The sequence below is a fragment of the Pongo abelii genome, chromosome 3, assembly GCF_028885655.2.
Source record: "Pongo abelii isolate AG06213 chromosome 3, NHGRI_mPonAbe1-v2.0_pri, whole genome shotgun sequence".
Taxonomy (NCBI): Eukaryota; Metazoa; Chordata; class Mammalia; order Primates; family Hominidae; genus Pongo; species Pongo abelii.
Genome location: NC_071988.2, coordinates 62,553,305 through 62,579,561, shown reverse-complemented (window position 1 = coordinate 62,579,561; position 26,257 = coordinate 62,553,305). Strand labels below are relative to the sequence as shown.

General features: G+C 34.8%; 1 long non-coding RNA gene across 6 annotated transcripts in view; it reads right to left on the bottom strand.

The window, feature by feature from the left end:
* Positions 1-14,387: 14,387 nt before the first annotated feature.
* Positions 14,388-26,257, bottom strand: part of LOC112131531 (uncharacterized) — a 73,244-nt gene continuing 61,374 nt past the window's right edge. For all 6 annotated transcript variants that reach the window (XR_008524184.2, XR_008524187.2, XR_008524186.2 and 3 more), the window contains one exon: positions 14,388-17,422. This is a non-coding gene — a long non-coding RNA (uncharacterized LOC112131531). The remainder of the gene's footprint in view (positions 17,423-26,257) is intronic.

Sequence of the window (26,257 nt, the reverse complement as noted above, 5' to 3'; positions counted from 1 at the left end):
CCACTGCTCACGTCCTCTTTACTTCAACAGATTTTTAAAAAATGTTAGCTTGATCCCATGAGTAGTGGCTTCATTAGCAGTATACACATTCTTCATTTGCATCCCCAATATTAATTGAATATCTACTATTATTGGGTTTGGCATTATGCTACATAGAGATTATGCCTATGACCAAGACAGATATTACATTGGTGGTGAGTGGTTGAATAAAGGGACCAAAATAAGTCCATATCATCTTTATGCTAACATTAATTCAAGTAAATCTTGACTGGCTATTTTTTCCAATATCTTAATACATTCTTAAAATTAATATCCTCAACAAATATAAAAATTATTGTTATCACAATCATCATTATTATTCCAGAGTTCTGTAAATAGTCTGCTGCAATGTAAATTATCTCAAAAGTCTGCCCAAATTTTGGAACTTAAGTGAAGAAAAAGAGTCAAAATATTTCAATCCTAACAGTTTGAAGTGATTGCATGAAGCACTGGAAAAATTCAGGAATTTTCAATAGGTTAAAAAAAATTGGTATATGTCTAGGTGAGTGCCTTGGAGTAGAATTTCCTTCTGTAAAGGGAGCTGTCCAACTATGCCCAGAAATCAGTGAATGCCTGCTGAAAAATCGGTCAAATTAGAGTAGATACATTTGCCAGTCTGATTGCACCCTCTAAGAAGGCTTTAGCACCTGCTTCTCTGAAAATATACAAGCTGTCTGGAATGTTATTCTTTAGTGAGCATGAACAGGATAAAGTAGAGTCCCATAGTAAAACCTCTGGTGAGCTGAAAACTCTACCTGGATTTTGGTCCTTTAGCACTGCTAATTGTCCCTGGGCACTCTGAGATACTTCATATCATAATCAAGTATCAATTCGAATGACATACTGAGGAAGATGCATAAACTTAAAGGGATTTCCAAAATTTCACTTTATTTTAAAGGTCTCAGGGAAATGCATGACACTGAGTGTTATTTGGACTAAACACCTTGAATATATTGCTAAAGAAACAATTCATGTTTTGGCTGTTTAATGTTAGTAGGAAAGGTAAAATCAGCAAAGGGTGGTCTTAATGCACTGGTAAACATACTTTCAATTAGTATAAGAAATTGGGAGGAAAAATGGTTAAACTAATTTGTATATTTAGAATATAAAACTTGACCTTAATATTTATTGCATTCTTTATGTTCTGTGGGGTGAGGTGGGGGTCACAGCCTAGCTCTGTTGCCCAGATTTTAAGTGAATTTCTTTTGAGTGTCATAATCACATAGAAATTAGGAAGAAACAGACGGTCATTCAGGAAGCAAGTTAGAGTGGAAATTGAGCCTGGTCTCTGGGATTTGTGTATAGGCCTACGAACTCTTTGTGTGACCTTACCCACACACCGGATGCTTTCATTTTCTCACCTATGAGATCAGAGTATTATTTATACCTATAAAACTTGATTATTTTGGGAATTAAACATAATTTATATATTATACCAGGCACAGAAAGTGTTCTCTATAGATTAACTACTAGTACTATTATTATTATCCAGATAAATTAATATACCTCAAAGTTCTAAACTGAAGTTCTAGAATCTTAAGTTTATCCCTCAATAAATTCATATTGCAAAATCATTTAGATTTTTTTCTGGATTAGAAAAAATCTTTTATCAATGAGAAGTTATTTCAAATTGTCTGAACATTAAGATCAATTTATCTATTAATGTGAAAGCAGTGTGAAAAAATAAAATGCATATTGGAATAAAATTTTGGAAATATATTTGGAATTTGAAAGAACTATGAGAAAGTAAGGTCTATAGAAACATAAGGCAAGATGTGGGGCTTGTGAACTGAAGTACACATTTTCCAACAAAGATCACTTCTTAAGATTTTGAAAATTATCTTTGTTTCAATTAAAAGAGAGAAAAATAGAGTTGTTTAAAATTATTCTGAGCATTAAAGTATTACTACTCCATTGAGACTAGACCTTATGTTATAGATGTACAGACTGTCTAAGCAACAAGAAGGACCCATTTCCTAAAGCAATAGTTTCAGGAGATGAAGGAGAGGGGAGAAAAAGGCCTTTCAGCATTATAGGCTGGTTACAGAGAGGCAGTCAGGCTCTCAGAATTGCAGTTCCAGGAGTGGTTGCTGCTGAAATATTCAAGTTTATGAGTGGATTGTTTCCTGAAAAATCCAGGATTAAGTTGGAGGGTAGTGGGTCTAATCAGTATGACTACCCAAAGCAGACTGCCTACAGCAGCCTTTAGGAAGTAGGATTTGTTACAGTATAACCCGCTCACAGTTTGCAATTTATCATCAAAGGTTTGTTTTAATACAAAATACTAAACTATAATAGGAAGGCTGTTGAGTACATTTATGAAGCACAGTCTTATGGGCAAGGGCTTAAAGACCTTTAGATTTTATAACTCAGGTCATTTGATTTGATAGAATTGAGTAATATGTCTAAATCACATAGGCCAATGCACGTTTTGCTGACTTTTGTGTGAAATTTGTGATATGAGTAGCTAGGCTGTGGAAAGTATCTTAGTCTGAATTTAGAGATGTGTGCTATTACTATGTTAACAGCAGATTGTGTAAAGTTTTATGTGGACTTTTCTTGTCAGACAGGTTATTTAAACTTTTATCCTTCTACTGATGTCATGATTATACATTTTAGACCACAGGGAATTGGGTAGAATTTACTCCCAAATAGGAGATCAGTAAGTCCACAGAAAATATTTGGGTTAATAAATATCAAGAGTTAATATGATTTCATCTCTGGGGAACGAGGGTGAGTGAGAGCATAGAAGAGGAGATGGATAAAATTCTATGAAGAATTAGGCAACAGCCTTCATTCCAAATACAATTTCTTTGATTCGGATTAAAGATAGAAATGACTTGAACTGGAGGCTTATGTCTATGTCTGTGACTTCCTCTTGGTATGGGGCCTGTGAAATCTTTTTGGTAGTAAGTGAATACAGAGGTGCATATTGAAATAGCAAATGAAAACAATAGTCATGACCACTGGATTCCAGCCCTGGGATATTATCTGGTTCTAAATAATGGAGGAGAGGTATTGTGATACTTTGTTCAGGTACTTAAGAGGAGATGAGCTTGTATGTAAAGAACAAATGTAAATAAAATTAAAAATGATTTGTGAGGACTACAGGAAGAAAAAAAGGCAGTAGCTGATACAGACTATCATCTTTGGTCTAAGTGGAACTAGAGAAATATTATGAAATGCTCCAAATCTACTTAATGTTGACACACATTCTCATGTATGGTACTTCATTTGGTTTCTAAGAAAACTCATAAAATCCTCAAACTTTCAAAATAGGGTGAGACTGATGATAAAGAATATTGTGTAGATAGCCATGGGAAGGATGCAGAGTTGTTTTATTTGGGGCAAAAGATGGATTTAGACATTTGACAAACAAGCTTGCCTAAATTGTCACATTCTTGACAAAATTTAGCAACTCAGTGGAATAAAAAGGAAAATGGAATTAGGGTGGTGACAGACAAAGGATATTTGGAAGAAGTAAGTTCATCTAGAAGAATTTACAGACATTGTCTTTTTCCTGGGTTGATAAAAGTTTATCATTCCGCCTCACCCTCAAGGAGATATTTCTGGACCAAGATCAACTATAGTATCTTCAGTTGATTTAAGGAGAGAAAACCCTTGCACTAAGAAGCTTTTAGTGTCAGTAAAGAAAAATGGTACACTCCAGCCATATTGAATATTAGGGCTAGTGCTATATGCTCTGTCTAGAAAAGAATAAGCTCACTTCCGAGATGTAGAGTCTAGGATGATGCTGGCAGGTCCCATTTTCTTTATTGTTAGTGTTCTTCTAGACATATAGCAAATTGGAGAGTACATAGTTATAATGGGGTTCATGCGAAAGCCAAAAATCAACTTTTAGTAGCAGCAACATCATTTACAACAAATAAAAGTTAAGAAAACACACCATCTAGCAAATAAATTATAAACGCTTAACTCAATTTTAGGAGATGGTTTCCTAGAAAAAAAAACCCATAAAATGGCTGGCTTATAAACAACAAGCATTCATTTTTCAGTTTTGGAGGCTGAGAAGTTCAAGATAATGTGCCTGCAGATGTGGTGTCTGGTGAGGGCTTGTCTCTCATAAATGGTACCTTCTAGCTGTGTCCTCCCTTGATAGAAGAATAAAAATTCTCCCAGGCCACTTTCATAAGGACACTAATCTCTTTCACATGTGTTCTGTCCTCATAATGGATCCAACCACCAAACACCTCATCTTCTAATACTATTAACTTGAGGCTTAGGATTTCAAGATATGACGTCTGAGGGTACACATTCAGACTACAGCAATTTCCCAGTTGTTACCTCTTTACATTCCATACAATATGATGTCTGCTTGTTGAATGTCCAAACATCTGAGATCCTCAATATTTTCCTGGAGTATTTCTTGGAATTTCATATTCTGTTTTCCTCTTATTAGTTTTTGAAAATGCTAGATCTACTGACAAAGTTGAATGACATTAGGTAGCATCCAAAACCCAATCCAGTGATTAGATTGAAGTCAGCAGTCAGATAGACCAGACAAAATAATATAGCAAACAGGGCATATTATTCTGGAGAATCTGGACATTTTAAGAACAAAGTAAACGAAAGAACAAATGATCATTTATTGTTCACATGGTAGGAGTCGACATTACTGATTTGAAACTAAAGATTACTAATTTTTTTTTCATCTGGAAAGATGAATTGATTTAAATCTCTCTATAAATTTATTTACTATGTCCTCAATTTGCAATAGTGGAGCTATATAGTGCAGCAAAATTTGAGATAATAATTACTGCCTAAATGTTTTAAGTTAGTTTGCATAGTTACTGCCAAAACATTTACAGCTTGCTTCCATAGTTCTTACTGAACCTAATTTCATGTAAGGATGCACCCTCCCATCAAACAATAGGAAACACGAAGCCCTCTTTCACTTTTGCAGAGCTGAAGGCAATTATGGAACCTAAAGTTGTCTTTTATATCAAATACCTAGAACAAATAATAAATTTTACTTCAGTTTGAACTATGTGATGATTATAAAATACATTTCAGAAACGGCTTTAACTAAATGCTTTAGTACAAACATGTTTAATTCGTCTTTTCAAATATGTTTTCTCACTTGAATATATAAATTTTAACGTTCCCCTATTATAGTAATTCTGCTGAGATCCAAATAACTGTGTTATTACAATTGAATGATCATCACGGTAGTTTATGTGATAATATAATAATTAATGATAACTTAGTCTATTGAAATTTCCACGTGATTACCATTTATCCAGGAACAGGGAGGAGAGAGAGGAGATGGTTTTTTCATTTATATCTTGTTTAAGAATATTTCTAATGTACACCAGCTCACATATCTGCTTTAGTATGTTGAGTAGATTGAATGCAATTTAATCTTTCTTTAAGAATTCATTAATTTGATAATGCAATTATCATTTCAACTTTATGTACTAAAATTGAATTAGATTGAAATATTTCTGATTCCAGAGTTAGTGTGACTTTATGTTAAAATTGCTTTTTCTCTACTTCTCTTCATCTCCTTAAATCTTCAAGAGTCCATGCAGCAAGTTGAAACTGAGGTTGCTTACCACTTGGAAGGTAATTCTTTAGTTCCCTGAAAGACCAAATAGGAATAAAGCTGTGTCTGAGAGGCAGGAGAGGTGAATGGAGCAAACTCTGCCTGAGATCTTTGGGGCAGGCTGATCTAATTTCACTCCTTTGTGTGTGTGTGTGTGTGTGTGTGTGTGTGTATCTGTGTGTGTGTGTTTTTTCAGAGTTCTGCAATTCCAGTGGTCAAGAATTAGCCCAAACACCAGGTAGTAATAAACAGTAATTTTAAAAATATTGTCTTGCTTATATTTCTTTGGGACTAGAATGCATGTATAGCTACTTGTAGAAGTCTAAGCCTCTATTGTCTTAAAAAAATTAACTTCAAATATACTATATGTATCCTAATTCAAATTCTTTGATCTTATGTCATTTTCATAAATGCCAAGTATGGAAGACAATGCTATTTTTTGTGGAGTTTCAATTACTGACATTCAGGTAACAACATTTGGTTACTGTAAGGATTATGGACTGACATGTTGGTATTTTCTTTATTTAGAAGGCCCTGGATCATTTTGTCCATCATCTTGGAATCCCTAGCCGAGAATAAAAATAATTTAAGAATAAAAATACCATTGTGGAAGTCAGTGTGGCGATTCCTCAGGGATCTAGAACTAGAAATATCATTTGACCCAGCCATCCCATTACTGGGTATATACCCAAAGGACTGTAAATCATGCTGCTATAAAGACACATGCACACGTATGTTTATTGCGGCACTGTTCACAATAGCAAAGACTTAGAACCAACCCAAATGTCCAACAATGATAGACTGGATTAAGAAAATGTGGCACATATACACCATGGAATACTATGCAGCCATAAAAAATGATGAGTTCATGTCCTTTGTAGGGACATGGATGAAATTGGAAATCATCATTCTCAGTAAACTATCGCAAGAACAAAAAACCAAACACCGCATATTCTCACTCATAAGTGGGAAGTGAACAATGAGAACACATGGACACAGGAAGGGGAACATCACACTCTGGGGACTGTTGTGGGGTGGGGGGAGGGGGGAGGGATAGCATTGGGAGATATACCTAAAGTATAATAATAATAAGTAAAAATAAAATAAAAAAAGAATAAAAATAATTTATTCTTAAAACATATTTTAAGAATAAAAATAATTTTATAATTATTATAAAAATAAATTAAATAATAATTTAAATAAAAATAATTTAAGAATAAAAATAAATTAAGTATTAAAAATAATTTAATACTGGGAGTGGCAGAAACAAGTTAGGTGTAATTTATTTCCATGCGAATGTGTGAGTGTGGGGGGAATGGCATATCTAACTAAAAGAAAGGCACATGTATCTAATTTTTACAAGGCTATGGATATGATACTCATTATTTTAGGTATAATCTACAAATGTGCTTTACATTTAATCGATAATAAGTAATTTTATATGCTGACACTCCATTGTGTAGAACACTTTTTATAGTTATGTAATTTAAGTGTAAAAACCACCATCATCTGCTCTTAACACATTTGAAATAAGACAATGGTCATTTTTACAATTTATGACATCTTGAGTTAACGAGACGACCTTTCTTCATATTACTTTTTAAATTCATGTACTGTGGAAGTGTTATTTACGTTCACATTGGGTTGAGTAACCAGAAGGATAGGCTCAAGGGAGACTTTTCTGTTCTCTATTCTACTAGAGCCTACTACTTAAATTCCACCGGAAACAGAGAGGAATGAATTGGGATGGGAATAGTTTAAGCTTACCTTTAATATACACTCAATAAAGTATTCCTAATTGATTAGAATGCAGTTCTTGTTCTAAGTCATTTGTTATTAGTTAACATATGCAATCAAAGTGTCTTAATAAGAATTCTCTCAATTTTATTGACCAAGAAACTGTAAGCACATTTTTTTTCTTCTTGTTAATGTTGGTCCTGTGATAGGAAAAAACATAGGAAAACTTTACACTAAAATAATCAACTTCACCCTAAAATGATTAACTTGCCTAAGATAATTCTGATTATTGTCCAGTGCCTCTGTACAGAGGAGGGTGAACACGTAGAAAATTAAACTGAAATAGGAACAAGATGTTTGGTGACCTCACAAATGTGTTTGTAAAGAACCATAGCTATTGTATGCAATCAATAGTGGCTTCGTGCTCTCTCCACTCAGCCCTCCCCTGGAAAGTCACCACCATCACCACACCAAATAAACAGCGCAATCTATTCCATCCTTTCTCCCTCATACAACTTGACGTCTTTCTTAGTATACAATTTGCCTGTCATTTACCACTCACTAAGAGATACAATCAGGACAAGTGGAGAAGTGGGGCAAAAGGGGAAAAGAAGCACACACTGAGGTTTGCGGGGCTCTCCTCCTGTGGAAATGGCATTGACATTATTCCCCCTTGACCTCAACGATTTCTAATTGACTAGGTTCACAAAGATTTATCCTTTCATGATTCAAAAAACCTCTAGCCAGAATGTTCCCAAAGTTTTCATTCAAAAATAAAGTAGGTTTTTATACAACTAAATTCAAATTTCAAACCTGAGTCCAACGTCCCTGTCTTCAGTGGTGAAAATGACAACTGTATTTCCCTAATGCTCTGGTGAGTACCTTTCATAATAAATATTGTATTTAGTTACATGGCAGAACTATTCATCTTTACGGAGACAAGCAATGTATTCTGTACCGCATCAATATACGATTCACTATGTGAAGCAATCACAGTAATTCATTTCTCAAATTTCAGTTCTCAACTTAATCCTTCTCATCTCATTTCATTCAACATTTGAAGATAATGTAAAACTTGAAAAAATTGCTTTAAAATAATTAACAAACTAATTATCTACTCCAGGTTACTCTGGAAAGAGTCACATAGACAGAAGTTAGGTAACTTTTCCCCTTATTTGACTTCAAAGACCATAGAGTGTATGGTTCTTATTTTCAGGAGAGAGGGAGAAACAGAAAGAGATGGAGAGAGAGAGAGAGACAGAGAAAGGGATGTTTTAGCTTCTCCAAGCAAAGTGAGGAGGAAAGTTACCCAGATAATTACTGCCATCAGATACTTTTGCTTGCTTATCTCTGTTGAAGACCATCATCTGAATAACTACCTTTGGCTTCTCTCTACTGTGCAGAAATTGCTTATCATAGGAGGAAATTTAAAGAATATGATGACACTATTCCATTTCTCATTTTACAATAAACAACTACAATAAAAAAAACCAAGCAAACAAAACATCATTAGAACATAAAAGAGTGTGTAAAAGTCTAAGCTTTGAAACTTGTATTCCTGAATTCAGACCTTTAGCTCATATTCCACAGTGTCTGTAACATTAAGTACATAAAATCAATGGACTGAAGTTAGGTGACCAAAATAGTACATTACAACTTGGTTATTTTAGATTCTTAAGAAGAATGATATCAATTTTAAACATAAGAAGTATATCAAATGAAAATATATCAACTTTTGTATTCTTTCCTCTTTTTCACATAGTTCTGTGAATGCAGAGCGTGATCAGTTAACTTCAACATTTATTAAACTTTAATGTTTATGAAAACATTAGAGGAAGGGTTTCAAAACCCTTAATATTTAAATTAATCCCAAGATTATACTCTTGAATAGCACTTATTATTTAAAAAAAACTTTAGAGAAGAAATCAAAGGAAGAGAACAAGATAAATTAAAACTAAAAAGTTTTCCAAAAAGACATGATTTATGGTTCATAGTCCCATAGTGAGCAGAGTATGAGATTAAGAACAACGTGCACAGATTGATTTTAGAAAAAAAAAAGTGAGTGACTTCTTCCTTTGCTCTAGTAGGAAATACTGTAAAATAACATAGGTGTTTTGAAACACTAAAGAGAGAAAACAATGACTGACTAATCCAAAATCCATCAGTAAGTCACTGTCCAGTCAATTCTGTTTTATGTCCCCAAACAGTCTCTACTACCTGTCACATAAGGGAAGAAAATACAGAAGATACAGTACTTACATTGAAAATAAAAATAAAAAGTAAGAGAATATATTTATAAATGATATACCTGATAAGGGGTTAATATCCAAAATATATAAGGAACTCAACTCAACAGCAAGAAAACAAATAACCTGATTCAGAAATGAGCAAAGGACCTGAACAGACATTTTCAAAAGAAGACATGGAAATGGTTAGTAGGTTTATAAATAATATTGAGTATTACTCATTATTAGGTAAAAGCAAATTGAAATCCCAGTGAGGTATTACCTCACACCTGTTTGAATAGCTGTTATCAAAAGGATATATTATGATAAGTCTTGGTGAGGATGGAGAAAAAAATGTAAGTACATAAAAAATACATTATAAAAAATGTAAATGTACAACCATTATGGAAAATGATATGGAGGGTCCACAAAAAAAACTGAAAATTATGTTAAGAAGAATAAGCCAGGCACAGAAAGGCAGATACTGCATAATTTCACTCATATGTGGAATCTAAAAAAGTTGATCTCATACCCCAGTGGTTGAGCTGGGGTACCTGGGGATGTATTGGCCAAAGAACACAACATTTCAGTTAGATAGGAGAAATAAATTCAAGAGACCTATTGTACGACATGGTAACCATAGTTAACAACATATTGTGTTCTTGAAAAATGCTAGGAGAGTGGACGTGAAGTGTCAATTTACAAAAAAAAAAAAAAAAGAAAGAGAATAGAACTACCATATGATCCAGCCACTTCTGAGTATGTATCCAAAAAAACTGAAATCAATATGTCAAAGGGATATGTGCACACCCATGTTCATTGCAACATTATTCATAAGAATAGCCAAGATATGGAAAAAACATTAGTGTTCATAAGCAGATAAATGGATAAAAAAGATGGCAATATACACAATGAAATACTATTGGGCCTTAAAAAAAGGAAAGTCTGTCCTTTCTGATAATGGATGAACCTGGAGGACATTATGCTTTGTGAAATAAGCCAGGAACAGAAAGACAAACACTACGTGATCTCCCTTACAAGTGGAATGGAAAAAAGTCAAACTCATAGTAGTTGATATGCTTTAGCTATGTCCCCACCCAAACCTCATCTTGAATTGTAGCTCCCATAATTCCCACATGTCCTGGGAGGGACCCGGTGGGAGGTAATTGAATCATGGGGGCAAGCCTTTCCCTTGCTGTTCTCGTGATAGTAAGTCTCATGTGATTTGATGGTTTTATAAAGGAGAGTTTCACTGCACACATTCTCTTTCCTGCCACCAGGTAAGATGTGACTTTGCTCCTCCTTCACCTCCTGCCATTATTGTGAGACCTCCCCCAGCCATGTGGAACTGTGAGTACATTAAACCTCCTTTTCTGTATAAATTACCCAATCTTGGATATGTCTTTATTAGCAGTGTGAGAACAGACTAATACAGAAGTAAAGTGTAAAACGACAGTTATCAGGGTTAGGGGGTGGGAGAAAATGGCGAGCTGTTTTTGGTCAAATGGTACAAATTTTCAGTTAGATAGCAGAGATCTATAGCATGGGAGAGTGACAATATTCAATAATAATATATATTTCAAAGAAATTTAGCAAATCTCAAATATTTCACCACAAAAAGTGATAAGCAAGTGAGATGATTGATATATTAATTAGCTTGATTTAATCATCCCACATTATATACATATATCAAAACATCACAGTTTACCCCATGAATGTATAAGATTATGATTCTTCAATCAAAAATAATATTAATAAAAAAGAAAAGGCAGTTTTTTTGTTCATGATTGACACACCATGTGATCATCAGTATGAGTTAAAGAATGGTGAAGAGGGAAGATGTTACGCTAAATAATTCAGTGTACACATATATAACTTGGCACTAGATCTGCTTCTGGTTCCAGAGGAAAATAATCCATCTGGTTATAGAGCCAGCATTGAGATTGCAGAGCAAGAATGAAATCACTCCCATCTCAGTACAGCTCATATTTACCTAAGTAACATAAGTGTTTTTGGAGAATTGCACTTTAATTCAGGGTCTTTGATATGTTCTATCGTGCTCCTTAATGATTTTCATGGCAACCACAAGTAGGGAGTGTTGTGGGCTAAATTGTGCCCCGTCAAAATTTCTATGTTGAACTCCTAACCCTCAGTACTTGAAAATATAACTATATTTGGAGAGAAGACCATTGAAGAGGTAATTAACTCTAAATGAGTTAGGGGTGAGGCCTGATTCAATATGACTGAGTCCCTTGTATGAGGAGGAAATTTGTACACAGAAATATCATGAGAGTAGGCCATGTGAAGACTTAGGGGGAAAGACAGCTATCTACAAGCCAAGGAGAGAGACCTCAAAAGAAACTTACGTTGATGACATCTTGATTTTAGACTTCTAGCCTTCAGGACTGTGAAAAAATACATGCCTGTTTTTTAAGCCACACATTTTGTGGGACGTTGTTATGACAATCTTCGAAAACTGATCCAGGGAAAAATAGCTTTCTACCTAGATTCAGTCAAGATAAAGAATTACAAAAGTCCAATCTCCTGTCCTAAAGACAGTTTTTTTGAATTCTCTTTTTCACTTTTCATCTTTCTCTTGATGTGTAAGAAAGAGAATTGAATGCAACAAGAGTTACGCTATGTCACTTAGTAGAGTAGTCAGGCATAGCATCTGTGGTCAGGAACTGTGTTGTCTTTCTTTCAATAGTTGATGTTTGGTTAAGTGCTCAGTGAAGCTGCTTTTTATTATAGATTGCACCAGATTGCTAGTATACACATATGGAAATGAGTTTAACCCATTTGCAGTCTCTAGAATCTATTCTAGAACCCTAGCTATGGATATAATCTCTATACTGCATGGTAGTCTTTGGTAAACACAGGTCTTTTGACATTTTAATTTCTTCCACTATTATTCCAAGTGAAGTAACTCAAGAGTGGAAAACCAAAAACTGTAAGCTCTCACTTATAAGTGCAAGCTAAGCTTTGAGTACACAAAGGCATACAGGGTCATATAATAGATTCTAGAGGCTCAGATGGGGAGGCAAGGAGGAGGGCTATGATAAAAAACTACATATTAGGTACAATGTACACTGCTCAAGTGATGGGTGTATTAAACTCTCAGAATTCACTATCATAAATTCATTCACTAACAAAAAAACCACTTGTAGCCCAAACTCTATAGAAATAAAAATTAACAACAAAAACAAAAAAGACAGGTCTATGTCAAGTGTCTTCCTTTGAAAAGTTTAACCATTCTCAGACATTCAACCACCAACCATTTCCTTTTAAAATTTCTTAGTTCCTGTTATCAGAGTACATTTACGTTTTCAGAAGAATCAGACTATAAAACTATATTTCTTTTCATTTTTAAAGGATGTATTATATACTTTAGTAAGAAGATTACAAATACGGGTGGCCCTATCTCTAGGAAGAAGTTTGCAAAATTGAATCAGTCTTTTGTGGTCACAATGTTGTGAAGTATTTCTGCACTTATTGAGTGAGGGATGGTAGACACTGTGCATTGTACGGTGGAACATTCATTTATAATTAATGATTATAGAGCCCAAATTAGTGTTAACATGAATTCAAAGTATTTTCTGCATGGTTTCAATATACACTGAATTTTCCCGAAATGCAAATATAGTGGAAATTGAGAGAAAAAACTATTATTTTTTCTTAACAGAACTTTACTTAACATTAAATACCATTTTAGAAAATCATGTCACTGATGGCAACACTAGCTGTGAGACTAAAGTATACCACTAATAGTATTCCTACTTCTGCTGCTTATGTATTTCAAACAATCATGGTGAATCCGAGTAGCAGTGGGGCTCTGCAAACTTCATTATGTTTTCTACCTTCTCTGTACCTGCATATTAACATTAAGAAATGCATATTATTTTATTATAAATTATTTTTCTTACATTTTTATTTATATTAGAGTTTAGGCATTATTTTCAAAATATTTTTGAACACTTTTTTTTGAAATTGTGTGAAATTGTATAATGGGTTATACTATCTATAACCTTTGTTTCAGATAGTATTATAAAATATTTGTGTAAAGTGGTGCTGTGTGTCTAGAATTGCCTCTGGGACTTGCCTTTAACTCAGTCTTACTGCAGTTATGCACCTGCAAACCTTTAAAACCCGAACACAAATTGTCTTGAAAATTGAATTTCTGAACTATTTTCTAATTTAGAGTGACTGGGAAGGAAGAAAACTACAAGCGTGACTGTTTCTGTTCAAACTGGCAACCCCTTCAAGAGCTATTGAATAATAGAATGAAGGCCATCATCCCAGTGAAGGAATTCTCAATATACTTTCATTAGTAAGCATGTTTTTCCATTGTTTTAATCTTAGACCTGAAATGTAGAATGATTAGTGGTAACTATTTTGGCTGCTTAGTAGCTGGTTTTGCTACCCGGGTAAGTTCTATGAAATTAAGAGTTTTGATTTATTATTTCACAGTTGCATGTGGCAATTCCAGGAACCATTCCAAAACTACAAAGATTAGCTCATTTATCTTCACAGCAACTACTTTATCCCCACTACACAAAAGAGGAAACTGAGGAAGAGACATGTTAACTTACCAAAAGTCGGTGATATCCAGTAAATTGCAGAGCCTGGACACAGTTGTCTGGCCATGGAGGCCATGGGCTTAGCTAATTATGTTACACTGCCTTCAAAGGTTGCAATATAGCAAACGAGAAAGAACATGGCAGTAAAAGGATTAATGAGAAAACAGAATTAGATGATATTGCTTTTTTCATAAAGGAATCTTTAAGTTTCCACTTATGTTAAATTCATCATCCTATATCAAGTATGAATAATCAATGGAAGACCACCTTCAAATAAGAATTAATTTAATTGTTTATGATAGAGAACCATAAACATTTTCAATTGCAATTGCCTTTTAAATGAGGAGAAAGAAATAAACAACTCAATAGCTATTATTAGACATATTATTTGAGCAAGAAAGGAAAGAAGAGACAAAGTGGGGGAGGGGAAAGAGAGAGAGACAGAGATAGAGAGAAAGTGAGAGAGAGAATGGAAGGTAAAAGGTACAAGCAAGCAGGGAAAAAACGTGAAAAGAGAGCAATGATTACTGACTTTATTATAAGTGAGAAATCTGGCCATTTCTTGTCCGCCTAGTCTAGGCAAATTTCTGGTGTTTTAGATTATTTTCTTTTCTCATTCAAATGCTTATTTTAAAAGGATTCTGTTTTTAACCAGCTCATTTACCAGTGCCCCACTCCCACCGTGCCTCCAGTTTTCAGGAGCTGGAAAAGCTGGAACAATAATGGAACAATCATAATACTCCTTTCCAGACAGATGCACCTTCATTGATTTTCTTTATACATCCCCTTTCTGTAACATCCTCCTTTTGATCATATAATACAATTAGATCTTTGTCATAGCTTCTGTTTTTAAAATGTGCATATAATATTTTAATCTGTGGAAGTGATTATAACATAATGTTATAATGTTATAACGTTATAACATAATGTTATAATGTTATAATATTATAACGTAATGTTATAGTGTTATATTATAACGTAATGTTATAATGTTATAATGTTATAACGTAATGTTATAACGTAATGTTATAATGTTATATTATAACATTATAATATTTATAATGTTATAAATATTATAATAATTTTATGTTAACATTTACTAAAATGATTCAGCACTGTGCATCAATGGCTGTTTATGGATAGAAGTTGTTGGGCATTGCTAAAGGAAAGCAAGCTACTTGCAGATATCAATGAATTCAGATTATTATTAGAAGATTCTGGTGAAGCAGCAATAGTAGAAGGCAAACAGTAAAAAATGAAAGTTTCCGCTGCATGGAAATATTTATTAATTTTGTTATTATTAACTTTTGCAGTTAATTCTTAAGTTTCCTCTGTTATTATTATTTTGTAATTGTCATCTTTTTAGTGTTCACATAGCCTGTTGTCTTTTATTGATTTCCAAATATCACCATTTGGTCAATATTTACATTTCAATGTCATGTTTCTTTCCCTCTAGAATAATCTCTTTTGAATATGACAGCCATATAACTTTGTTTTGTTATTTTGAGCACTTAGAATTGGGAGTCTTTGCTTCATATTTTTCCAATGTTTCATAGCGTTGATATTTCTTGTTGTTTTCTTTTCAATGATACTGCTTTTATTTTTAAATAAGCAAGGTTAACATTAGTCCTAGACTGAAATAGTTGTATGTCCTACCATTAGATTATGAAATAATATATTGTCTACTTAGGCTATTCAAAACAATGTTTCTTATATTTTTGTTGATTAAATTCATATAAAAGTTTACAGTAAAGATAATGACCCCTGGTGAATAAATATCTACCTATATATAGTCTCTTTAACCTGAGGATTTTGGTGTTGAAATGCTCCAGATGTATATATGATTACTTATTTAATTGTAGAGAATATAAGTTTCTCAATGTGTAGTCACTATCTTTCTACTGGAGTCATAATGATTAGTTGAAAAAAGCTGTGATATATTTTTCAGTTAAAATTCATACAAGTAGAAATGATAGAGTGTATAAAAATCAGAAGCTACAGGCACGAATGTATTAGAATGATAAGTAATCATAAATCTTGATTGCAAGATGTCCGCTTTTCTCAATTGATCTTATTTGACAATAGTCAACAATACAGTTTTTAAACATTCTATATTCCTGGTCTCAAAGCCACACTGCAACTAGGATTATTGGTCGATTGTTTTTCTACCAACTGACCTTGACTTAGAAGAAATCCATATTCTGTTTATATTAATAACCTTTACATTTGTTCCTATATAGAAAAAATGTATTCAGTGCTCATGAAATAATAATATCGCATTCATTTCAATACAAAGACTTTTACTTGCACTCTGCCCCATGATTCTAATTAAACTTGAAAGGGAACAAATAACATTTAAAGTTCTTTAGGGAATAATGTTACGCTCTTATTGGTTAGTTCATCCTCCTTTCAATCTTCTCTAAACTCTTAATTTTAGGTCTTTCAAATGAATTTAGTTTTTATATAAGAGTTAATATAAATATGCAGTAATTATATTCATACCCACACATATATGTACATGTTTTGTAGCCTTCTCATTTTAACTTAATATAGCATGAATATGTGCACTCCAACACATATTCCACTGAACCATGCTATTTAAATTATTTCATGATTTGCAACTGAAAACGTATGGGTCACTTCTAAATTTTAGTTCACCAATACCTTACTTCTGATTATATATAGTATTCCCACGATCTTATGTTTCTAAATAATGTTAGCATTAGCATTAGCATTTTGTGTATACATTTTTGCACTAATCTCAGCTTACTTCTTCAGGGATGGCTTGATGAGTATGCAGATCACTCTCTGTTTTCCATGAGAACACCCCGAAGATCCATTTACTGCCCTTCTTTGTCCTGCCTCGTTCCAAAGCAGGGTAACCCTCAGGAGCTTCATCACTTGGGACCTTGGCTTTCCATCGTTCCCCTGACAACAATGAGAGCCGCTGGCTCTGGCAGATTAGCTGGTGGGAGGAAAGAGAAGTTGGGGTGCTTCTTCTGTAGTGCTTGCTTCCACCTCCTAGTGGCTGGCCTCGGGTTTGACAACAGCTGAGTTCTGTGGTTTAATCTCCTATCCTCTCTTCATGCTTGGGTTTCATCAGTCACTAGACTTACCTCTTCTGCCTTAGAGGTGGAAATGGCTTCCCATGTTGTTAGTCGCTAAATGCTTTATATGCTTTGATTCTTTTACTCTTGGCCACACTTCTGTAAATAGCACCTCCATCAATCTCCCCTTATTTATATCTGTTGAGTAGGTCATCTATTTTCTATCTGAATCTGATAGAATAGGCAAAGGGATACAGTGACATTTTAAGCATTTGGAATATATTGTCACATTTTCTTCACAATTTAAATATACCCCTAGTAATGTATATGAATTTAAATATTCCTATAACTTTCTAACATTAGATTTGCTGTTTTTAATTATTGTCAAGATAACAGGCAAAATAGAACATAATACAGCATTCCATGATTGCTAATTAGGACAAATATTAAGAGAGAGAGTGTGTGTGGTGCGTGTGTGTGTGTGTGTGTGTGTGCACGCACCCATGCTTGCAGGTAAGTATACATAGCAATGTGTCTAAAAAGTGCTAGCCACGAATTATGTCCACATTTCAACTCAAGCACAGAATAGACACGTGAATGGAGGCAAGACCTTTCTTCTTTAAATAATATTGGCCAGGTGTGGTGGCTTAAGCCTGTAATCCCAGCAGTTTGGGATGCCGAGACTGGCGAATCACCAGAGGTCGGGAGTTTGAGACCAGCCTGACCAACATGGAGAAACCCCGTCTCTACTAAAAATAAAAAAATTAGCCAGGCGTGGTGGCGGGCGCCTGTAACCCCAGCTACTCGGGAAGCTGAGGCAGGAGAATCACTTGAACCCGGGAGACGGAGGTTGCAGTGAGCCAAGATCGCGCCACTGCACTCCAGCCTGGGCAACAAGAGTGAGACTCTGTCTCAAAAAAAAAAAAAAAAAAAAAAAAGCCTTTTTTTTTTTTGAGATGGAGTCTTGCTCTGTCACCCAGGCTGGAGTGCAGCGGCGGGATCTCGGCTCACTGCAAGCTCCGCCTCATGGGTTCACGCCATTCTCCTGCCTCAGCCTCCGGAGTAGCTGGGACTACAGGCGCCCGCCACCACGCCCGGCTAATTTTTTGTATTTTTAGTAGAGACAAGGTTTCACCGTGTTAGCCAGGCTGGTCTGGATCTCCTGACCTCGTGATCCGCCCGCCTTGGCCTCCCAAAATGCTGGGATTACAGGCGTGAAGTCTTATTTTTTAAATTTTCTGTGAGCCAGAGATAATAGTAATATTTGGTCCCTTCCAACTTTAAGTCTGTGATTGTACATCCCCATCAGATACAAAAGGACAGAAAGAAATCCTGCATATTCTGATAATGCACGATTGAAGAAGCAAAATCCACTTTGTGTGTTGAGTCACTGAGTCATTTGTAAAGCTACTTTTTTTCTCCAAGAACTGATGAATGCTGTGATGTATGTTATTTCTTTGGTAATATACTTCATCAGAGAATTATTTTTACAATGCCCAATGAAGTAGACTTAACCTTTTACTGTGTTAAGGGTCAAATTCTGTTAACAAAGAAATCATTCATGCTAATAAGAGAAATGGAATTCTACGTTTTTATCATTTCACATTTATGTATTGCTTTTCTGAACTTTTTTGTTGGAAAACTCTCATTTTGATATCTTTACGTTATGAATGGTTGGAAACATTACCTGAAATTAAGTGGTTCACTTCATCACGTTATCTTTCTTAGTACAGAATGTTTCCTTGGATTTTAAAAAGGGGTCTTGTGGCATGATAGGAAAGAGAGTATTTCTTGGAAGACAAGGAGCATGAACCTCAGAAGTAGCTCATTTGTACCGGAGGTAATGGTGTGAGAGATAGGTAATGCTAGGGCCTTTGAGAGGCTCAATGAAGTGGAAAAGGTAGATAGAGAGCTTACATATTTTCTGCAAATGTGTAGAATTTGCAATAATAAACCTGGGAAGAGCATGTAGTGTGTGATGTGCTTGCTTTGCATATGGGCATGGTGTTATTGACTCACCTTCACCAGGTCAAGGGCTTTGCATTGTTGGGGTGATAGATTTACTCTGCTCAGTTTGCCTGTCCTCTGTGAGCAGGAACATGAGTTTGTGAGACATCTGTGTAGGGTTAGGAGGGCAGCTGAAAGCTGTTGAACAGAAGGGAGCTAACAGGCTTGTGCACAAATTAAACTTGTAAGTGTAGTGCCATCAGTGCTCTGTGGAAATGCTGAGCAACCGGAGCGAGGTAGGAAGGGAAATCTTTAGGGATGTGGAGCATTTGGGGGGATTAATGAATACCTCAGAGAATGGGAAAATCATGATATTTCTATACACTATTTGCAAGAAAAATAATGTACAGAAATATTATGACATATTCCAAAAGCTCATGTAGATGTTTAAGCATACATTTAGGCTTCTACATTTAGTAAACTAGATTTTAAAATGTTTTTCTAACACTTAACAGAGGATCTGTCATTGACTCAAACTATCATTAAAACAACAGCAAAAGCCAAAGAAAGAAAGAAAGAAAAAGTGTAAGGGCTCTCCCACAAATGCCTCAGGTGAGCAGAAGAGAAAGGCAGACGGCAGCCTCTGTGCTCAGTGGCAGCTGGCCAGCTTGGCCAGAATTGGCCGGAGATCCATGACCCTTTGGCTCTCTTGGGAGAGAGTAAAGTTCTGTCAGCTCATCCATTCAAATAATTAGCAAAAGATATTCTTTCCCTGCTCCATCTGCTTGCATTTTTCCTAATAATTGGAACACTGAATAATGTTCCCAAGTCCTTCAGCTTCTCTGCCGCCACAACTGATCACATCTCTGGGGAAAGACCCAAGACTGAGAGAATAGTCAGGAAATTAAGTCTTCCCATGTGAGGGGCCTCCATGAGAATATGAGATCACCGCAAGCAGAGGTACATCAGGGCTCAGGAGTTTTGTGAGTGTGAGGTGGCAGAGATCATTCCACTTTGAAATTCACAGCCTTCAGCCTTCACCATAGACAGGTGTCTTGAACATACAAGGCTTAGGAACCATGATGCTTACAAAAAGAGCAAGTGTTAAATCTTGTACTCAATCACAAATCAACCTTAAGAAATTTCCTTATAATGCTGGGTTGGGAAGCTTGATATATATATGTATATAGATATATTGTATTATATATGTATGTATGTGTGTATATACACAGACACACACAAATACACACACATATATATAAAATCCTACAGCGGTGGTACTCTTATGGATATTCCATTATGGATTTCCCCAGACAGGGACTATGACTCTGCCTTCCTCTGCATGGTACCTAGCGCAGCACAATGCATGATGGCACTCAATTAAGTCCAGTTGACTTGGTGACTGTAAGTGCTTCAAACCAGTGAAGAATAGAAAGAATCAAAGTGGAATGTATGTTTGCATTTTGCTATTAATGTTAAATTACCTTTTCAACTCTAAGGCCCTTCTGACTTTGTTTCTTCACTTGGGACTGTGAGGGTGAATCTCAGTAAAAGAAATGATTAGCACCCACCTCAGTGTTCATTCACTCCACGTGTTTTACTGAGTATCTACCACATGCCAGTATCAGAGATGCCTGATTGACTCCATTTCTGCAAAGCAACCACTATATTTTTAAGAAGTAAAGTGTTCTAATATTTGTCAGTGTAGATATATTCAAAAGTAAGTTAGCAGCGATTAACATTTGTACTGATTTCTATGACATTTAGAAGATTTTATATTAATAAATTGTAAGAGGAAGTGGTTATCTAAAAACTAAATTCATTTTCCTGAAAATACATGTTTTTACTGAGAGTTCATTCTACCCAAGATACTTTTTTTTCTTCTTCAGACAGCATATAAGTTATGAAACTGGGACAAACACTTAGTTTTTCAGATATGTTGTCAAATGTTTTTTCTACTATTCTTTCTACTCCCTATCATATAAGAATGGAGCTACTATTTACTTTTTTGAAAAGAACAATTTTCCTTTATAAAAAAGATTCTCTTAAACATTGTCATGTTGCAATTAAGATGTGAAAGGATTTAAAACAGAAACATCTCTCTATTGCAAGCAAAGTTTCAGTGTGTCTATAACAGAAGGAAATGAAATAAAGTATGGTAAATGCATTTCAATGGTCAATTTAAATACTATAGTTACACAATGTTTAATAAATTTAACCTACTAATAGGAAAACATCATTTGTGGATTTCTATTTTATTTGAGTTTCAGCTCCTTCAAAAAGTAATATGGAAATAAATAAGTCAATTTCCACGTAGGATAAAGTAACCACATGGGCAAAGTTGAATTGTTATATATTTTATAAATATAACCTATTTGCTCATCAAGCCATCTGAATTTTTTCCTGAACATCTCTTTTTTTAAATAAAACTTCTCCCACTAAAGTAGGTACATTATTGAGATATATTATATGCCATTTTAAAATACGTTGTCTTTCTGTAGGTTTGATGTCATTGCTTTATGCTACCTTTATGCCCATTAGGAAGCAAAGTTGAACTCGATTTTAAAATGTAATGTCTTTACAAGAATCAATGTCTTCGACACTTCATTTTGTAGATCAGTATAATGAGGCTTTAAAGTCTAATAAACAGGCCAATATCATAGAACTAAGTTTGGAATCTGGGCCTTGTGTATGCGCATTATGTTATCATCCACTGAGATGCTGGTAGATGTTTGAAGCTAGCTCCCTAGAGTAAAAAGCCTTGAATTATAGCATATGTTGATTTTCATGCTGTAAGTACCCTCACCAAGGCTGATTTAAACATATTACCATGACATCATTGAATAAGGAGTTACAAAGGGATTTACAGTAGTTCATCATTTTACATGATTTCTGTTGTATTGTTGAAATAGACATAAATAATCTCAAAAGCATAGATAATAAAACATTTAAAATTAAGAATTGGTGATTTTTAATGTTAGTAGATAATTGTTGTTTATAGAATTTATTTAATTGTAAAGGCATATAACCTTTAAGAAATTAAGAATGGCTGTGTTTAACAACTGACTGATTCCTGACTATTTAACACTTGGTTCATACAGCTCTTGTAAGCTGGTACAAGCTGATCCCGTCACACCACTGGGTCACCAAAAATATTGATGTGTCATTTTGGGTGGTTGAAAATGTTTCCAATATGAATCTTCTCAATTTTGTTTTCACTGGCATGTGATTAAAAAAAGAGAAAAAGAGAGAAGAGAGAAATAGTTTGATATCTATATCAAATTGGGCACAAGTGATATAGGCTGCAGGACTGAAAATGTTTAAATTTTAGGCCATTGCCTGAAGTTTCTGAAAAAATAGTCACTTTCTTAGCATTTTTTTTAACCTATGAGCACGTGCACACACACACACACACACACACACACACACACACCATCTTATCTCTCCATTTTATGCTTCTTGGTCCTGGGTTTCCAGGCTTGCAAACTTGTTTAGTCTGTATGAACATTTGCTAGAATTCAGTCCCAGAGTTTTCAAGTAAAAACTTTTGCTGATGAAGTATAACACTTATACTACAGAATCATCACCATACTACAATGTATAAGAGATCCTAATTATATTTAATGGGAAATCTATAACCATATTGTCATTAATGTTGTTAACTATATATTAATGCCATTTCCTCCTATGAGCTACATTATTTTTCCTGATTCTATTTTGCTGTGATTGTTTTTTGCCAAGCGAAATTCATTGTATGGGTTGATGTTTGATTCATGTGGTGAAAAGTTTACACTAGGTAAACTGAGATTAGGGTAGGGGTTTTACACAAGGAGCATAAATGTACCAAAGCGGAAGTGAAATTTGGAGTGATATAAAAGGTTCTTAGAAAAGTGGATTATGGCAACAACAGAAGCCATCAATTATTATTGGCCCTCAAATACAAGTATGGGGAAATAAATTTTATTCAGCAGTGTAGGGGAAATGTTAGCATTTAGGTGGATACTTCTGGGTAACTCACTCTCTGCCTAGTATGGGACAGCAGAGGGTCACTAATAAAACCGCCTTCATGAGTACATATCAGTGGCATGGGTGTTAGGCTTCTGAGGACAAAGCAGAGAAAACTTAGCCAGTCATCAGATATGGGGTTATGAAATTGACAAGTACCAAGCAGTCCTGAAAACTCTGGTAGCGTATGCAATAATCTTTAAAATTCTTTACAATCCTCCAACTCTGATTTCACTGTATTATTGTTGGGATGATGATTACTATCTGGGGAGGTGATCCTGATGTGCCAGATGGTAAAATGAAGCTCCGAGGCCATGACTAGCATTGTGAAAGAGCAGATTGGCAGCTCTCCTGAAATCTGATAGGTGCTGGGAAGGCCTGAAAAATCCTAAAACAGCTGCTCTTTGATGTATCATCAAGCTTAAATTTACAATATTGGGGATTTATATTTTTGGGTCTTGAATGAGTACCTTGATGAAGAGGCAATATAGCAGGGGAAAAGATTTTAAAAAGGTAAAACTGCATTAGTTATTCCCAACTCATGGAAGAAAGGAACTCTGTTTTCAAATCAAGACATTTAGATGAGAGAGAGAGCAACCCCACCTCACATGGATATTGGATAGAAACTAGATAAAAGGTCCAGCAGGGACGATGCATTTTCAGTGACCCCAAGATTAGATAAAGGTCATAAATAAAAGGAAGAATCAGCAGGAGAAACTTTTACAAGGGTTGACCCTCTTTACAGGACAAGCTTCGATTAATCTGATCTAGCCAAATAAATTTTATATTCATCTGTGTAAGGGATTTTTATTTTCACATTTTACAAACTATTCAGATTCTAAAATGTATGTCAGAATAGTCTTGACCACAGTATCAGGCAACAGAAACAAACACACACACACTTTCATTTTATAAAATGAAATGTGTGGTTTACATTTATTCTAGAACAGATGAATAAAAAAGACGAAAAGTACAGTGAATATCCACTAGGTGGCGAGTGTGCTATGTCCCACTCACCTGCTTAAGGTGGAGCTGTTTCATCTTGTTCATCAAGATCTTATCAGATTGTGTTGTGGCCAAACAGATGTTTGAAGTGGATTTTAGAAGCCAGATAATAGTTTCCAATTGTTAGAGAGTAACTCGCCTTATGAATTAGATGCCTTCCCCAACCACTGAGCAACATGAAGGGGTATTTATTAGATCACTATGTGTTTTAATACCACTGGTCACCGCTGCCAGGCTTTTCATCTGAACTCTGTTCTGGTTATATTCCCAATATCATGCAATCTGGAGTTAAGAGCACCGTCCTGGGCTACAGATTCTTTCCTGTAATTTTCCTCATACTAACGACTGTTAATCAACCAAATGGACCTGAGATCCTCTTCCTTTGGCACTTTACAAGTCTTTGTTCTTTCTTTACGGCCCTCTTATGTGAAGTACCACATTTTAAGCACTACACACAGAGGATTAATGTAGGCTTGGAAGATAAGATCAGCTGATAGGGACATGTACCTACTCAAAGTTACACTACAATGACACTTCTGCCTTAGAAAACCTCTCATTTATGAACCCTTTTTGGGGGCAGGAGTAATTTGCATTAATTTGATGTACCAATTAGACAAAATGTAATCGTGATCTTTACACTTTCTTAGGTGTATTCTCTTTCAGTTTGACTTAGTTAACAAGAATTGCTTTCTTCCCAGCTTACAATGAACTCTAATCATTTGTGTTGTATCCTTTATTTTTCTTTACCCCTTTGATTTATCACATATCAATAGAAAAATTACAAAAGTAACATGATCCTTATCTAGTAATGCTGAAATATTTTTTAAGAATGTCAATTATAATGTTAATCTTGAATCAAATTGTCATTCTCTTTCTAAAGTTCATTTAGACTTAGCACATTGTGATTTCTGATTGACTATCATTTGTGCAAAGTATTATAGAGAAGTCAAAATATAAAGAACACAGATCACTTGAAAAATCAGGGTAGAAAAATATCAATAATGTCATGTAAGTCAATTATTAAAGTAACATCTACATCAATCTCATAAACAATAAATAGACATAAAGGAGCCTCTTTACTCTTAAGTTAGTTCCCCTAAAAAGCCAACTCTAGCTTCTAAGCACTCTGAATTATCTGCTTTTCCTCTCTGGGCAATGTCCTTATTTGCTAAAAGCTCCCGATTCTGTCAAATTAGAAAGTAACTCACATTAATTTATTAATTGCTTATACATTCCTATTTTTCCTTAACAGCATTTACTTAAGAATAAAGAAATGCCTTAGAAGGAATTTTTAATGCTAATGTCTTGGGCAATAATCAGAGTATTCTTCCACATGCCAGGATCATGAATGTTGATATGCTAGCCAGCAAAGACATGTGCTCCTCTGAAGATTCTCCATAATGGGAGGCTTAGATCAGAGCTGTGGAGAGACAGCCCATTAGAATCCTGGCTCCACCACCAGTAGCAAAAACTAAACAAAACAAAACAAAACAAAAACATTGTGCAAAACAAAACAACAACAAAATGTTACTTGTGCAAAAATAGTGGTTTTGCACAAGGTGCTAATATTTCTGAACCCCTGCTTCCTACTATGCTAATAGGCAGGTGTGGGAGGGGATAATAATACCTAATACATAGAGTTGACGGAAATTGAAATGAAACAGTACATTGACTTAACACTTTGCTTGATAAAGAGTAAGTTCTGAATCAATAGTTATATTATCAGTTTTTACTAATGTGATGAAACATGGATCAGATAAAAAGCAGGATATATCACCATTGTAATTTGATTTTATCCTAATTTCCAAGAAAAATAAATTTAAAATATTTTAAAACCTACATTTATTAACTTAATCCCATTACAGTGCACATAGTTTTAGTGACTTTTTAAATTACAAACAGAAAACTTGTTATCAAGCCATTCAACACTTGAAAACTGTACTTAAGATTATTTACACAAAATAATATTTCTCAGTATTTTCCTCTACTTTAGCCATTTAAAATTTCTCTAACTGGTGGGCTGCGGTGGCTCACGCCTGTAATCCCAGCACTTTGGGAGGCCGAGGTGGGGGATCATGAGGTCAGGAGATCGAGACCATCCTGGCTAAC